Source organism: Loxodonta africana, chromosome 15 (genome assembly GCF_030014295.1).
Source record: "Loxodonta africana isolate mLoxAfr1 chromosome 15, mLoxAfr1.hap2, whole genome shotgun sequence".
Lineage (NCBI taxonomy): Eukaryota > Metazoa > Chordata > Mammalia > Proboscidea > Elephantidae > Loxodonta > Loxodonta africana.
The window spans coordinates 86,440,845-86,456,050 of record NC_087356.1 but is presented as its reverse complement, the minus strand read 5'-3'; the positions used below and the strand labels follow the sequence as shown (position 1 = coordinate 86,456,050).

The following is a 15,206-nucleotide window of genomic DNA, read 5'->3' as shown; positions in this document are numbered from 1 at the left end:
GCTGCTAACCAAAAGGTCAGCAGTTTGAATTCACCAGTGGCTCCATGGAAACTTCATGGGGCAGTTCTACTCTATCCAATGGAGTCACTATGAATCAGAATCGACTCAACAGTATAAGGTACTTAAGGTCCCCTGGTGGTACAATGGTTAAGCACTCGGCCACTAACCGAAAGCTTAGAGGTCCGAATGCACCAGCCACTTTGTAGGAGAAAGATGTGGCAGTCTTCTTCCATAAGACTACAGCCTTGGAAACCCTATGAGGCACTTATACCCAGTACTAGGGTCGCTATGAGTCAAAACTGACTCAATAGCAATGGGTATCTAAAGTCCTTAGATGGCACAAGTGGTTTGCTTTTGCCTACTAACCTAAAGGTTGGTGGTTCAAACCTACCCAGTGGCACCACAGAATAAGGGCCTGGCAATCTGCTTCCACAAAGATTAGAGCCAAGAAAACCCTATGAAACAGTTCTACTGTAACACATGGGGTCACCATGAGTTAGAATTTGGGTTATACGGTCTAGTTTATGAATGTTGCATGTATACTTGCAAAGAATTAGACTCTGCAATGGTTAAGTGTATTATTTCCATAAATGGCAATTAGGTTAATTTGGTTGATAATGCTATTCAAATTTTTTATATCCTTACTGATTTGTCTATGTGTTCTAACAATTAAAAAGGAAGAGGTGTTACTATCTCTTTTTGTTTGACTTTCTGCAATTTGAATATGATATGCCTGGGTGTAGATTTTTTCGTATACATCTTGCTTTGTCGCTATGAGTCGGAATCGGCCTGACAGCAAAGGGTTTAGGTTTTGAATTTATCTTGCTTAGTATTTTCTGGGCCTACCAGATTTGTAGTTTGGTGTCTGTCAAAAATTTTGGAAAATTCTCAGTCCTTACTGCTTCAAGTCTTTCTTCTGTTCCTTTCTCTCTTCTCCTCTTGGTATTCCCATTATGCATATGTTACATGTTTTGTGATTGCCCCACAGATCTTGGATAGTCCTTTTTTTCCTCCAATCTTTTTTTTCTCTTTGACTTTCAGTTTGAGAAGTTCCTACTGAAATATCTTCAAGCTCACTGATTCTTCCCTCAGCTATTTCCAGTAGGTGCATCAAATGCCTTATTCATTTCTGCTGCAAATTTTGATTTCTCACATTTCCTTATTGTTCACAATTTTTTTGGTTAGACTACTCATCTATTCTTGCATGTTGTCCACTTTTTCCATTAGAGCCCTTAACATATTAATCATAGTTATTTGAAATCCCCAGTCTGATAATTCTAACACCTCTGGCATTATCTGAGTCTGCTTGTGATACCTGCCCTTTCTCTTCAGATTGTTTTTTGCTTTATAGTATGCCTTGTAATTTTCTGTTGAAAGCCAAGCATGATGTATAGGTAAAAGGAACTGTATTCTTTTGGATGTAAAATTTTGTTAATGTTCATGCAGAGGTAAAGTGTGGGGAAGGGAATGCTTGTATGGAACATAAGTCATATTATGTCACTCTTCTACTTAAACCCTGCCTTTTCTCTCAAAGGAAAAGTCAAAGTCCTTTAAGTGGCTAACAATTCCTACATGATCTGGCTTCCATTACTACTTTGGTCTCACCTCCTACTGCATTCCCCCCTTGCTCCATTACAACCTCACTGGTTTCCTTACTGTTTCTCTAACACCTCAGGCATGCCCTTGCCTCAGGACCTTTGTACTTGTGCCCTCTCCTGAAATGGTCTTCCTTCAGCCATTCCCACGGCTTGTGGTCAACTCAAATGTCACCTTGTCATAGACACCTTCCCTTCCAACCTACATTAAAAGCAGTCCTTCCTTCCCCCATCTACCTTCTCACCCTCTCCTAGAATTCCCTTTCCTCTTATGCAGCTTCATGTTTTTCTCCAAAGCACATTTCACCATTTTATTTGTCTGTTTATTTATTATCTGTCTTCCTGACAATACGATGTATGTTCCATGAGGGCAGAGTCTTGCCGTTTTTCATTCACTGCTGGATACCCACTGCCTAGAACAGTGCCAGGTACATAGCAGCACTCAATAAACATTTGTTGGATAGAATACTAAAGAATAGACTAATCAATGGAATGATGCAATTATTGGGCAGCACTGAGAACTGGAAAACCTGCTTTAGAGCCTTGATTCTGACTCCATAAAAACTTTCCCAATGACTTCCCTAGACCTCCTTGCTCCAGCCCCATCTCTTTCATAGCCTCTCCAGCTTTCCATCCAATGCTGGAAGTGGCAGTGCCTGAAGCAGACGGTCAACTGGGCACAGGTAGGACACAAAGTGTTGGTGCAAGGGCAGGGAAGGCAGCTGTGATAGCTGATCCATATCCATACCTTAGCTTTGGTTGGCTGCGCTGAAAAAGAACCATGTAAATCCTGTAGGATGCCACTAGACAACATAACAGAGAATTTGCCATAAAATAAGGAAGAGTTCACTGACTCAGCTGATCAGACATTGAGACTCTTCATCGTGGAGTTGTCCAGTCATCCAGGCACTGGGCACAATCTTTAGTTCAGAAAGAAGCCATGGTATAAAAGATCTAACTTTGAAAACAGATTGTTTGGGCTCAGATCCTGACTCTGTTACTTACCAACTACGGTATCTTGGAAAATTTGTGTCATTAAACTGGGTCAGTTAAAAGGATATAATAATATCAATCACATACAGATTTTGGAAGGATTAAATAAACGTGAAGTGGTAAGTACAGAAACGGGCACAGAGGAAGGGCTCTATGAAAGAGAGCTATTGTTACAATTATTAAATATTACAACCACCACCCCAGTACATACAAACTGAACTTCAGTATTTTCAAGAGTGGGAAAATTAATATACAGAAAAAAATTATTTTAATGCTCTTTTAACACAGATATCATCTAAGCCTTCGTAATTACACCATGTGATGCAAAAAGACCAAAACTGTCTATAAACCTTTGATGAAGAAAATCATCTTAATTTCAAAAAGAATGAAATATCTTACTCTAAAGTTTTCCCCCATCTTGTTCTTCCCAACACCTATGAGAAGTCCTAACCACACACAAAGATAAAAGAGCAAAATAGGATGAAAATCCCAATGAATTAATGTCGGAAAATTGTATGATGTTCTTTAACATGAAAAATAAATAAATCTGATTTTAAACTAAAGTATTACACACTACTAAAAACTTGATGATGACATGTAATAGATAGTTTAATGTACATTTTCACCCATATGAATTAAAATTTTTTTAATAATTTTTATTGAGCTTTAAGTGAACATTTACAAATCAAGTCAGTCTGTCACATATAAGCCTATATAATACACCTTACTCCATACTCCCACTTACTCTCCCCCTAAAGAATCAGCCCTTCCAGTCTCTCCTTTCGTGGCAATTTTGCCAGTTTCTAACTTTCTCTACCCTCCCATCTCCCCTCCAGACAGGAGATGCCAACACAGCCTCAAGTGTCCACCTGATACAAGTAGCTCACTCTTCATCAGCATCTCTCTCCAACCCATTGTCCAGTCCCTTCCATGTCTGATGAGTTGTCTTCGGGAATGGTTCCTGCCCTGGGCCAACAGAAGGTTTGGGGACCATGACTGCCAGGATTCCTCTAGTGTCAGTCAGGCCATTCAGTCTGGTCTTTTATGGGAATTTGGGGTCTGCATCCCACTGATCTCCTGCTCCCTCAGGGGTTCTCTGTTGTGCTCCCTGTCAGGGCAGTCATTGGTTGTGGCTGGGCACCATCAAGTTCTTCTGGTCTCAGGATGATGTAAGTCTCTGGTTCATGTGGCCCTTTCTATCTCTTGGGCTCATAGTTATTGTGTGACCTTGGAGTTCATCATTCTCCTTTGATCCAGGTGGATTGAGACCCATTGATGCATCTTCGATGGCCGCTTGTTAGCATTTAAGACCCCAGATGCCACATTTCAAAGTGGGATGCAGAATGTTTTCATAATAGTATTGTTTTGCCAATTGACTTAGAAGTCCCCTTAAGCCATAGTCTACAGACCCCCACCCTTGCTCCGCTGACCTTTGAAGCATTCAGTTTATCCCGGAAACATCTTTGCTTTTGGTCCAGTCCAGTTGAGCTGAACTTCCCTGTATTGAATATTGTGCTTCTCTTCACCTAAAGTAGTTCTTATCTACTAACTAATCAGTAAATAACCCTCTCCCACCCTCCCTCTCTCCCCCCCTCGTAACCACAAAAGTGTGTGTTCTTCTCAGTTTGTACTATTTCTCAAGATCTTATAATAGTGGTCTTATACAATATTTGTCCTTTTGCCTCAGACTAATTTCACTCAGCATAATGCCTTCCAGGTTCCTCCATGTTATGAAATGTTTCACAGATTCGTCACTGTTCTTTATCAATGCATAGTATTCCATTGTGTGAATATACCATGATTTATTTAACCATTCATCCGTTGATGGACACCTTGGTTGCTTCCAGCTTTTTGCTATTGTAAACAGAGCTGCAATAAACATGGGTGTGCATGTATCTGTTCGTGTGAAGGCTCTTATTTCTCTAGGGTATATTCCGAGGAGTGGGATTTCTGGGTTGTATGGTAGTTCAATTTCTAACTTTTTAAGAAAACACCAGATAGATTTCCAAAGTGGTTGTACCGTTTTACATTCCCACCAGCAGTGTATAAGAGTTCCAATCTCTCCGCAGCCTCTCCAACATTTATTATTTTGTGTTTTTTGGATTAATGCCAACCTTGTTGGAGTGAGATGGAAATCTCATCGTAGTTTTAATTTGCATTTCTCTAATGGCTAATGATCGAGAGCATTTTCTCATGTATCTGTTAGCTGCCTGAATATCTTCTTTTGTGATGTGCGTGTTCATATCCTTTGTCCACTTCTTGATTGGGTCGTTTGTCTTTTTGTGGTTGAGTTTTAACAGAATCATATAGATTTTAGAGATCAGGCACTGGTCGGAGATGTCATAGCTGAAAATTCTTTCCCAATCTGTAGGTGGTCTTTTTACTCTTTTGATGAAGTCTTTAGATGAGCATAGGTGTTTGATTTTTAGGAGCTCCCAGTTATCTGGTTTCTCTTCGTCATTTTCGGTAATATTTTGTATTCTGTTTATGCCTTGTATTAGGGCTCCTAACATTGTCCCTGTTTTTACTTCCATGATCTTTATCGTTTTAGTCTTTATGTTTAGGTCTTTGATCCATTTGGAGTTAGTTTTTTCTGCATGGTGTGAGATATGGGTCCTGTTTCATTTTTTTGCAACTGGATATCCAGTTATGCCAGCACCATTTGTTAAAAACACTATCTTTTCCCCAATTAACTGACACTGGGCCTTTGTCAAATATCAGCTGCTCGTACGTGGATAGATTTATATCTGGGTTCTCAATTCTGTTCCATTGGTCTATGTGCCTATTGTTGTACCAGTACCAGTACCAGGCTGTTTTGACTACTGTGGCTTTATAATACGTTCTAAAATCAGGTAGAGTGAGGCCTCCCACTTTCTTCTTCTTTTTCAGTAATGCTTTGCTTATCTGGGGCTTCTTTCCCTTCCATATGAAGTTGGTGATTTATTTCTCCATCACATTAAAAAATGTCATTGGAATTTGGATCGGAAGTGCATTGTATGTATAGATGGCTTTTGGTAGAATAGACATTTTTACTATGTTAAGTCTTCCTATCCATGAGCAAGGTATGTTTTTCCACTTAACTAGGTCCTTTTTAGTTTCTGGCACTAGTACTTTGTAGTTTTCTTTGTATAGGTCTTTTACATCTTTGGTAAGATTTATTCCTAAGTATTTTATCTTCTTGGGGGCTACTGTGAATGGTATTGATTTGGTGATCCAAGTGATTTTTGTATGTTTATCTTATAACCTGAGACTCTGCCAAACTCTTCTATTAGTTTCAGTAGTTTTCTGGAGGATTCCTTAGGGTTTTCTGTGTATAAGATCATGTCATCTGCAAATAGAGATAATTTTACTTCCTCCTTGCCAATCCGGATGCCCTTTATTTCTTCGTCTAGCCTAATTGCTCTGGCTAGGACCTCTAGCACAATGTTGAATAAGAGCGGTGATAAAGGGCATCCTTGTCTGGTTCCCCTTCTCAAGGGAAATGCTTTCAGACTCTCTCCATTTAGGGTGATGTTGGCTGTTGGCTTTGTATAGATGCCCTTTATTACGTTGAGGAATTTTCCTTCAATTCCTATTTTGCTGAGAGTTTTATCATGAATGGGTGTTGGACTTTGTCAAATGCCTTTTCTGCATCAATTGATAAGATCATGTGGTTTTTGTCTTTTGTTTTATTTATATGGTGGATCACATTAATGGTTTTTCTAATATTAAAACAGCCTTGCATACCTGGTATAAATCCCACTTGGTCGTGGTGGATTATTTTTTTGATATGTTGTTGAATTCTATTGGCTAGAATTTTGTTTAGGATTTTGCATCTATGTTCATGAAGGATATAGGTCTGTAATTTTCTTTTTTGTGTTGTCTCCCTGTTGTGGATCAGTGAGGGCTCTGTTGAATATGCAGAGGTATCAGACCTGGGAAACTTGTCTTTCCAGTAATCTGCTAAAACAATTACAGTCAGATCCCTATCAGAAATGCCTTTCCATTATAATAGCCACCTTGCTCCCTGTAGGGATGAAAGCCCAAGACTGTGGATCACATACGCTTGGCTGGAGCTGGTTCTCTGTTTTTAGTCCAATTAGGGAAGAATTTTTGGTCCCTGGGTTTTTTGTAGCTGCTTCTCTCAGGCCAGGAGAATGGGTTAGGAAAAGAACAAAAGAAAAGAAAGAAAAATGGCAGGGTAGTTCGCTATCTGGCTCAGGAAATTCCAATGTTAATGAAGCCGCCTGGGAAGGGGAGGGGAGGGTACAGATAAATAGGAGAGAGTAGCACCCCAGAATATAGCCAAAGTTACTTATCTTGCTTGGGATGACTGTTTTATCTGAGATTCCCGAGGGGCGCGACCACTGTGTGCACTGGCTGGGTAGAGACTGCACCCAAGGGTCAGGCCGTGTCCCGTGCTTGCGCTGTTTCAGAAGCCATGGTTAGTTCCTCCGCTCCCAGTCCAAAGCCCCACGCCAAGGTTCCCCGGCTGGGACTCCGCACTCCCTGCTCCAGAACCAGTCGCTGCCTCGCGGTGACTTCTCCTGTCGCCGCGGCGCTGCATTGCGCTGCCTGCCTGCACTGGCTGGGCTTCCCCCGAAGTCAATTCTGGTGGGTAGGGCTGCGTCCCGTGTTTGTGCCGTCACAGGATGCCGTGCTCAGCTCCCCTGCGCCCAGTCCAAAGCCCAGCGCCAAGGTTTCCTGACTGGGACCCTGGCTCCAAGCTCCGAAAACAGTCGCTTCCCCGTGGTTGTTCGTTCTCAGTCTCTGTCACTCAGGTCAAGTCTTTAGATCTGTGTTTGATAGTCAGGGTTTGTAGATTGCCATATATGTGGTCGATTTACTTGTTTTTCCGAGTCTTTGTTGCAAGAGGGATCCGAGGTAGCTTCTACCTAGTCAGCCATCTTGACCCCGCCTCTGAATTAAAATTTAAACAATTCTTTGATGCATTTTTGTAACAGTTTTAGTATAACTAAAATAAATGTAAACAATTATTAGAAAACTCTCTGAAAATAAAAGTTTCTTTTTTTTTTTTCTAAATCACTGCTTCATACTCCAAATCTGAATAGCTTCATATACAGCACTGGTCTTTGTGATTCACAAAAAGCAGGTGACAATTCCTGAACAGGAGCTGAAGTGACAGGAGAAACTCCCAATACTACTATAGCCCTGAGTATAAGCCCTGATTCTAATAACCTGTCTTCATTAATTCCTTTTCATTTCATCTTTGTGAAAGAGGGAAGGGACAAGGCAGAAAGAGAGGGCTAGGTGTGCCTACTCTGTTCTGCACATCTAGTTCAGTACCCGGAACAATAACATACAAGCATTCATCAGAGCGCAAAAAGACGTTAAACGCCAAATAAGGAGGAAGACTAATTTCCCAATATTTATACATTGATATATATAGATACAGATGCACTCACACATACGAAGATGCACTCACACAGACGCATATGCACTCACAAACACAGATGCACTCGCACTGATACAGATGCACTCACACGGATATACATATTTATATATATATTTCTGTATATATATTTGTGATATGTGTATTTCTATGTATATTTATATTTGTGTATATTTTATATACATTTATATGGGTATTTATATATATACGTTTATATATTTATACGGAAACTCTGGTGGTGTAGTGGTTAAGTGCTATGGCTGCTAACCAAAGGGTCGGCAGTTCAAATCCGCCAGGCACTCCTTGGAAACTCTATGGTGCAGTTCTACTCTGTCCTATAGGGTCGCTATGAGTCGGAATCGACTTCGACAGCACTGGGTATATATTTATATACTCATACACTTATTTATACACTCAAAAAATAAATAAATAAATAATTTTTTATATGCACATTTGTATTATGTATATGTGTGTGTATATATATGTAGATATAGATAAATAGATATAGATATATAAGCAGTGGGGTTTTTTTATACAGAGCTATGTTGTTAGGTTGTTGTTAGGTGCCGTCAAGTTGGTTAGAACTCATAGCGACCCTATGTGCACAACAGAACGGAACACTGCCCGGTCCTGCGCCATCCTCACAATCATTGTTATGCTTGAGCTCATTGTTGCAGCCACTGTGTCAATCCACCATACATAATACACTGTACATTACTATTATATACCCAAACCCACTGCAGTCGAGTCAATTCGAACTCATAGTGACCCTACAGGACAGAGTAGAACTGCCCTATGGGGTTTCCAAGACTGAAAATCTTTACTGAAGCAGACTGCCACATCTGTCTCCCACAGAGAGGCTGGTGGCTTTGAACTGCTGACCTTTCAGTTAACAGCCAAGCACTTTAACTACTAAGCCACAAGGGCTCCCTACTATCATGTACAGTGATTACATGAGCAAATTTTGAAACAAACTGCCTGGTTTGAATTCTAGCTCAATTTTATCATCTGATTGATCTGGGCAAGTTACTTTCCCTCTCTGTGCCTCAGTTTCCTCATTTCTAAAATGGATCTCACTCATAAGGTTGTTGTGCAGATTAAATAAAACACACAAGACACTTAGAAAAAGGTCTCACACACAGAATGTACACAATAAATATTAGCTTTTCTTATTATAGAAGCAATACAAACAAATGGCTTAACTGAAGAAATTTCCATTGAGATATAGCTGAGTTCCAAAATTCATGTGCAAAGTCATTTACATCAACTGCTGAAGTTCTACGTTTAGATTCAAGTGATTACTGACGTATGTTATGATCTCCAATAGAGTTCTGGGGACTTTACAGGCAGCCTCTGCATGCCCTTCTCCTATACCATCCACTCCATCTCCCTTGGAGCCTAGGCATCATCTTATCAATTCAAATACTTCCATGAGTTAACTGTTTAGCACTTAAAGACACACCAAAAGCAACCACTAGCATGAAAGTACAGTAAAATGTTCTTATTTCAGAATAGCAAAACCTACTTCTAACACAGTGGTGAATTAGGGAGGACTGTGGGTCAAGAGGAGCCCTGGCACAGTGGCTCAGAGCTCAGCTGCTAACCAAAAGGTCAGCACTTCGAATCCACTAACCACTTCTTGGAAACCCTGTGGGGAAGATCTACTCTGTCCTAAGGGTTGCTATGAGTTGGAATCAACTCAGTGGCAAGGAGTTTGGTTTGGTGGATCAAGATGGAAGGGTTGGATGAAGGAGAAAAAAAGAAAAATAGACAAGAGGAGAAATACGAGAATTTAGACAACCGTGAAAATTTAATTACTGGATATTCTTTCTTTGTTCTCGCTATAACTCTAAGGACTTTTCTCATATATGGCATATATAAGTAAATCACTGCAATATTTAAAACACTTAGATTTTTGTAAAATTCACTCTCTGAAAACTCTTGGTGGCCCCATTAATCCGTCCCTTAAAAAATCTCAGAATTAAAAAGAAGCATACACACAAAAAAAGAGATAAATAAAAGCACTGCTGTCATTTGAGGTTTTTTTTTTTCCTGCAATCAACAAACGGCTAACTTGGGAGTTGCTTTTCCAGCATCAGTGTTCACAGACCATCCACTTTTTCTTACCATCATCTCACCACCCTTAATTTAGAAAAGACAGGGCCAGTAAGTGCTCCAAAATAAAGTTTTCTCTCCAAAAGGCCATCTGGCACTTGGGAACACTCCACATTCTCAATTGTCAGCACTTCCGCTAACTCCTGCAGATAAGAAGTATGACTCCGCTGACTTACTGCAAAAAAAAAAAAAAAAATACTGATTGTAAAAAAACTGTTTCTTAAAATCACGCATAGTTCTATTACCTACCCACCCCGCTCCCCACCCTCGTTGCTCCCTCCCACACAGGTACCCTCAAATATTCCATGTCAGGGGAGTACCCCAAGCGGAGTGTCCGGCTCCGCTCTTCTTTTATACCACCTGGAGGCCTCTGGAGACACCATACCTTTGGCTGGCAATTCCGTGAACCCTGTCTATTTTAGTTGGCACCTATTCAAAAAGGCAGGTGAGTCTACAAGTCAGGTCTTTCAAACGAGTTTAATAGGAGTCAGGCGGTATGCCCACTCACCCTCAAGTTTCTTAAACAGAAGTAATAATTTCTTAAGATGTTTACAATGTCTTAACTACGGGTTAAATAAATCCCTTAGTGAGGATGGTGCACTACGGAAAATCCTCCAGCTTAATGACCTCATTTTCAAATACAGAAGGGGAATCTCCAAAATTACAAATTTGAGCTTCTACATGCTAAAAAGCCTGTCAAAATGATGAATTTGAGATAAACGCATATTACATATTATATTACATACGTGATTGCGTAGAAACAAGACTAGAAGCCTCTAAACTGGCACGGAGTGTAATATGAATGCATATATTGAAATATAGTCTCATATATTTATTTCTTAGACCACACCCTCCCTGGGTGGTTTCTCAGGCTCGCCGGGCCAAATGGTCAGCATCACGCTGTCCAGGCGCCCACTGGGTGGAGGCGCAGGCTGTGATGCAGCATCCAAACAGACACCCAGGGTCGTGGTCGCCCCAGGGAAGGACACTCCAGGTGCCCCAGGGAGCCCTCCCCAGGCCCGCCCAGCGCAGCCCGGCCCAGCCCTGTCCCGCAGCTCCCCAGGTTGTGGGCCTGCCCCCTGCCACCCCAGTGCTGCCCCCCCGACCCTGAAGTCGGCTGTACAGAACCTGGCCCTCGTGGAGAAAGCAGGGCCATCTTGCCGGCGAGGGCCCCAGGCTCACCTAGGCTTAAGAGCCGCTAGCGCAGGCACAGTCACAGAGCCTCAGAGAGGCCTGTTGTCCTGGTGATGACAGACAGGCGCCCCACCCTTCCCTAACTTGGGTTCTCTGGTAGCCACTGGCAGTCATAGAACATATGACCTGTACGGGCGGTACCCTTTGGGCCACCCAGCCCCTGACTCTTGGGCGTGGCCTCCTCTCCTCTCCCTTTGGCCTGGACCCTCCTAACCTGGTCACCTTGACGCCCTTCACCTTGCCAATAACACAGGTGGAGAACTGTTGAGCTGGAAACCATCTCAATGGATTTTCTTTATTTAAAAAACTGGCTACACAAGTATTCTTTTGATTATTTTTGATCTTTTGATAACTGAAGACATGTTTTAAACTACCCATAACAGAAGAATTTAAAAAATAAAACCACGCTAAATCCCACCACCTGAGGTAACTAAGGCTCATACTCTAACCTGCTTCCAATCTTCTATGCAAATACATATCACACTACAGTGTATTGTATTTTTTAAATCGGGGGTTAGTCATACACATTGTTGTATAATCTACTTTTTTCCCATTAAAATGATTATCTTTCCCTGACTATTTTTTTTATAACGACAGCTTTTTTTTCTTCTTAATTTTATTGTGTTTCAGGTGAAAGTTTACACCACAAATCAATTTCCTATTCAAAAATTTACACACAAATTGTTTTGTGACATTGGTTGTAACCCCCTCATTGTGTCAGCAGTCTTCCCCTTTCCTTTTCAACCCCAGGTTCCAGGTGTCCATTCATCCACATGATTCTTTGCATAAGGGTTCTCTCCCCATTGGATTTGAAGTTCACTGATAGCAGGGACCTGCGACTCCTCGCCATTTTATCCTCAACAGCAAGGGCAGTGACTGGAATATGGGAGCTACTTAATAAATACCTGTTAAGTTAATGAACCTTTTCCTATGATCACAATCCACAAAGTACATTTGCGTTCAGTTAATGTAAGGATTTTTCAGCTTCGAAGGTATTTTAAAAGTACAGCAGTATGAGATGCATATCTAATCAGTCAAAGGTAAACTAAATGTTTTCATTTGAATTTTTTCTCATCACCTTTTTTAAAAAACTTAAAAAAAAACCTTTGCTTTCGAGTCGATTCTAACTCATAAAAAAAACACATAGCAACCGTATAATTCCTCTCTAATTCTATGTTTTCAAATACCTGTAACGCATCGGTGTGGGTGAAACTTTCTTATTCCTCCTCCCATCACTGTAGCCTTTTCCCCTAAATCTACACAACTCACTCAATCTGGGAAGTGGTGGTATTTAAGCGTTCATTTCCTTAAGAAAAGAAACCTTTCATAACATACTTATAAATTCATAATATACTTATAAATTCTGATAAATGTATTATTAAAGTTGAGCTCAGCAAACGGAGTTTCCTAAAAGGAAGTGTAACTATAATTCTCTACTAGGAAAGGAAGAAGGGAGGAAAGGAAGCATTCCTGACAAAACAAGAAAACATGTGTCCTGCTGCTGTTGTTACTTTCTTTTTATCCAATGATATTTCTGCCTATAATTTTCTATGACCAACATCAAGTCAAATACACACAAAATATTGATCCCTATCCATCTGCCATCCTGCTTAAGCAGTTATAATGGGGTGAAACTTGAAAACCTGGACTGCATGGATATTTCTTTAAAAGGAATGAAAATTGGTGCAACAGTACACATAATTCAAAAGTTAATAGGGCGCCTATTTATTCTACTTACCTTCTTTAAAATTAGCTTAATTTTCATATCTCAGTGTCAATCAAGCAGAAAAAAACAATACTACCATAAAGAATTAATAGTGGGCTGACTGGTATTAGTTTTTTTTTTTTTTTTCCCTCTCTTCCAGGATGTTCTGAAATCAGATAGTGGTGATGGTTGCCCAACACAGTGAATAGAGTAAAAGCAACAGAACTGGACACTCCAAAATAGTGAATTTTATGTTATATGAATTATATCTCAACTTAAAAATAAAGATTTAACAGTGGTCTTTAGCAGCAATAAGACATTCATCCTTGATCAGAAGCAAGGAGCCCTTTAAGTGGTATTAAAGACAAAGAGCACTAAAAATTCTAAGATAGTATCTGGAGGTCTTTTTTCTCTTGGTCTTCCCCTTTCCCCAAACCACCACTTTTCTTTTTGCCCTGTCTTCTAGTTTTTCCCAACACTGCTAAATAGGAAAGACATTTTATAATATATCATTACAAAGTACCCTAAATCAGCTGAGAGTTTTTCTCCTTCATCAATCTGATTTGTCCCAAGCTTGGACTTACTGGAAACCTCTCATGGGTGTGAGAACTGCTGGCCTTTAAGTTTTCTTCTTTCAGATCCTGCTGCACCAAGTCAAGTGGGTTTTGTTTCAAAATCAAAACACATCTGAATTAGCTCTTCGGAACGGACTTGACGGCAGGGCTGTGATCACACTAATTTAAGGAAAGTTTTAAAAGCTTAGTGCAGCTTCGAACAACAAAAGTGGGTCGATTCTCTGAGATTTTGCAATAAACTAGCCCATACCTCTTTCTCCAGCCTCATCTGGCACAACATCCTCAACTTGCACTCATGGCTCCAGCGACTCTATCTGATACCCTGTTTCCCATTCTCCCTGCCACTCACAGGGCCTTTGCAAGTGCTATTTCCTCTGCCCAGGGCACGCTGTCCGCCCCTCTTTGCCTAGTTTATTCCCACTCATCTTTCAGATCTTCCTGAACCAAGTCAAAATATTGGGAGGAGTCTTCAAAACACTGGTCTTGCCTTCTGAAAACACGGTATTTATTAGACGTTGAGAAATGAGAGATGGTGGAAAATTAAATCTCTGCAGAATGGGTTCAAGGGCACCCTAGAGGCGACTTCATTTTAAAGAATTTTCATAGAGATCTTGGGAAAGCTAGCGGAGGGGCTGAAGGACTAACCACAGGCTCCCTTCCATTGCACCTGGAGCTAAAGGGAGGGTTCAGAGGCATAGGGAGAGTGCCAGAGCACCGGCAAGAGGGGACTTGAAGGGTCCGGAGTGGGATGCTGGGTCGCAGGAGGGCTGTTTGCCTCATTCCCTCCCAGGCTCTCTGCTTGCCCGTGCCTTCTGAAGGAGCAGCCTCAGGGAGCTTCGCCTTCCCACCGGGACCCCAGGCGCCACTCAAGGCCCCGCGCCTCCTGGCCACTCACCATTCGGGGGCACTGAGGAACGCTGCAGACCGAGCTGGAGCAGCGCTGCTGCCCAGAGTCCTGGTAGGCGGCTGAGCGGTGGGCCACGGCGGCCGGTTCGCTTGACAGCCATGCCATGGTCCGGGAGTTCGCGGGGTGGCGCGCTGCGGTGCGGGCTCTGGCTGCACCAGAACCGCCTAGAGTGCGCCACTCCGCGCTCCGCTCTGCTATGGATCACAGGCTTCGCGGTCAGCGGGCGGAGAGAAAGGAAAGCGGAACCGGAAAGGCTTGAGGCTCTGGGGCCTGCAGGGGCTGACAGATCCCCAGGGGATGCAGAGGGGATCCTTCGGCCAGGGAGGTGGCTGCAGCTGGGCTTCGCCTTCGCTCTGGGCACCTGGAGGCCTCAGAGCCAAAAGGGGCTGAGAGCTACGTGGGCTCCGCTGTGGCAGATGGTGAGGGCTGGGGAGGTGGGGAGAAGAGGCTGCTGGGAACCCCCCAGCAGTTTGGGTAACCTTTGGTGAGAGGGTGGTGCCATCTGAGAGGCTGAGCCCCCTCTGAAAGGACTGTTAAAGGGGTACTAACTCTGCCCTTTGCTTCTTGACATTCCACTGGTGTTCTCTCATAAAAGAGGAAAATTTCTTTCAAAAAGAGAATCCTACATGCCAACTGCACTCTAAGGAGTGAAACTCACAAAATGGCAAGATTCCACTTCCCTAAAGCATAGCTTGGAAGTTGCTCAGAAGGGGCATGTCCAGGGTCGCTT

General features: G+C 42.0%; 1 long non-coding RNA gene across 1 annotated transcript; it reads right to left on the bottom strand.

The window, feature by feature from the left end:
• Positions 1 to 4,184: 4,184 nt before the first annotated feature.
• Positions 4,185 to 14,654, bottom strand: LOC135227846 (uncharacterized). Its single transcript, XR_010318032.1, has 3 exons — positions 14,465 to 14,654; positions 10,108 to 10,270; positions 4,185 to 7,487 (listed from the first exon to the last, which is right to left on the bottom strand). It is a non-coding gene; the product is annotated as an uncharacterized LOC135227846 (long non-coding RNA).
• Between the last annotated feature and the right edge of the window lie 552 nt (positions 14,655 to 15,206).